The following is a 2,660-nucleotide window of genomic DNA, read 5'->3' on the forward strand; positions in this document are numbered from 1 at the left end:
TTGTTTGTTTATACTGGCCATTCTTCCTCATCTCCACACATTCTTGTAGTTTTCAGATGGACTTGTGTAGGAGAGGAAGTGCCAGGCCTAAGCACAGGCTGCACCAAGAAAACACAGCTTCTGCCTTGAGAGCACAGCCCACGCTTCCGCAAAATAGCCAACCTTCGATCTGCCCGGATGAGGGGATCCTGCATCAGGAAGCAACACACCAACTTATGGGACACTGGGGACAGGGAGAGAGGTATATAAGGCTTGCACTTCCAGCAATAAACGAGTCTGCAGCACCTCACCTAGTGCCTGCTCTCATCCGGCTCCCGGAGTCTGTGTGTTGATTCCGCACCTCTCACCCCCACCTCGGCCAGAACCCTCGTTCCTTGGAGTCCCTCGTGGGCTGGACCCGGGAGGAAACCTGCAACAGACTTGCAAATGGAGTGTTTCCTGTGTAGGGAAAATAGGTATGTGTTTTCTGAGGAGGGAGTCAAAACTATAATCAAATTCCTGACAGGTGACATGGAGAGCAGGGACAACGTTTCCTGTCACAGCCTTGGGTGGTGACACGCACCCTGTGCATGGTGTCTGCCTTGATCTGTTCTCTAGCTTCCTAGAGAGTTACAGCAGCACCCACACTCTGGACAGCTACACCGTGTGTTCAACCAGACCAAGATGCCTGCGGCAATGGCACTGCCTTCTTCGTGGCTGATGCCCTTTCCCCCCAGATCAGCAGTGCAACTGACCACAAGTATCTACACGGTCATTGGTGACCTGTTCTTCTCAACTCTGTGAACTTTCCTGTGGTTTTCTGGTTTCTGTTTCCTGACCAACCAGTGGGCTGTGACCAAGCCTGAAGATGTGCTGGAAGGAGCAGACTCAGCCCAGACAGCCAGCGCCTTCAGCTCTTTCTCCATCTTTTCCTGGGGTGTGCTGGCAGCCCTGGCCTACTTTGCTACAAGACCAGAGTGGATTTGTTCATCTACCCAGAACTACATAGATCTCACCCCAGACTCCTCCTACCCCAGCACCTCAGTGAATACCTACCAGCAGCCACCCTTCACCTAGAAAGTGGAGACCACGACGGGCTACTAGCCCCCACCTCCCGCCCCGTGTACTGAGCAGCCTGGTGAGGGCAGAGAGGCAGGGGGAGTGCTTGGGGCCACCGCTCCATCCTGGAACCCCGCCACCAGTTTTGACTCCTGGAGCTGCAGTCCCTTGACTGTCCCAGTTGACAGCCAGAGGACGCCACGCCTTCCTGCACCCAAGGCACAGCTGACAAAGCCATGCCCAAAGGGGCATCACAGCCACCCACCCGCTCCTCAAGGGCATTTTTAGGAAAGGGTTTTAGATAGATCTTTTCTCGATGCTTTTTTTTCCTCCTTGGTGCTCGGGTGATAACTGGGGCCTTGTGCTTGCTAGCTGGTGCCGGTGCTCTATAAGAGCTACACCCTGAGCTCCCTGTTACTTTTAATAAGCCTGAATCCCATCTCAGACAGAAGCAGGAAAGAAGCCCAGCTGCTTTAACAAGTACTATAGTGCCCCAAAGCCTGAGGCCAAAGGAGCCAGTTTTTTTCCAAAGACAAGGTTGGGAATCTTTGCACCTGTCTCCTTAGGATTCTGGGCCCAAGCTCCCCACCCACCTCCTCACTCAGGTTAACGACCCAGCCGAGGCTAGGACCACTGTTCACTGCTGTGTCCTCTGGGGTGACCATGTGCGTGATGCCCCAGGCTACCTTCCTGGGTAGGGGACTGGACAGCATTCCTTCTTGTTTGTCCACCTGGTAACAGGAGGAATTTGGCCTGGATGACAGCCAGATTGAAGTAACCATTCTGCAATAGTTAGCAGTGAGTGTGGGGAGGGAAGGAGCCGCCACACTGTTCGAATGCCCTCAGGTTCTGCAATGGAGATGTAATAAATATTTTCCTCAAATAAAATTCCTGTTATTGAGGTGATTGCATAAATATTCTTTTCACACTTACTGTGATCAATTACATCAGTACATTCCTTAATATTAAATCATCATTTGAATTCCTAAAATCAGTGCCCACAATTAGCTCAATGAACATACGGGTTTCGCTGTGCATAGGTTTCACTGTGTGAGAGCTCTGTCACAATGCACCAAAAACCAGGTGGCTTACCACAACAGAAACTTACCTACATCTGAGTTCTGCAGGCCAAAGTCCAAACCTGCTGCTGCACCAGCCGTGGAGAGGACTCACCTGCCTACGCCAGCTCCTGTGGCCCCAGCACTCCCCAACCTGTCTCCACAGTCATGACCCTCATCTACATCTTCGTTCAGCTGTGTGCTCACTTTATGAGGCACCATCCACACTGGGTCACAAGCCCTTCATCATCCACTGTCTCCGGTCTCATCGGTCCTTCTGTGTTCCCAGCATTGTCCCTCACGTTCGATCACAGCCGGACATGACAGATTGCAGGATCCTCAGGGCAAAAGCATCTGTTGTTTGTTTGCATTGGTTGTGACCAGAGCCACGTCCTGAGAGTCATTAGAGCCATGTGACCTTGATGTTCATCCTGTGATTTAAGTCCCCACAGGCACCGGTGGAGCAGAGCCCTATGAAGCCAGAGCAGGCTTCTGGACACTTCTTCAAGCATGCAAAGGTGACCTCTCAAACCCAAGGAACTCCCCTGGGAATGGGTCAGCAGG

General features: G+C 52.2%; 1 pseudogene; it reads left to right on the top strand.

Annotated features, from left to right (window-relative positions):
- Positions 1–521: 521 nt before the first annotated feature.
- LOC115068485 lies at positions 522–2,420 on the top strand (annotated as a pseudogene).
- The last annotated feature ends 240 nt before the right edge of the window (positions 2,421–2,660 follow it).

The sequence above is a fragment of the Nannospalax galili genome, unplaced genomic scaffold (assembly GCF_000622305.1).
Source record: "Nannospalax galili isolate Female #2095 unplaced genomic scaffold, S.galili_v1.0 scaffold49, whole genome shotgun sequence".
In the NCBI taxonomy this organism is placed as follows: Eukaryota; Metazoa; Chordata; class Mammalia; order Rodentia; family Spalacidae; genus Nannospalax; species Nannospalax galili.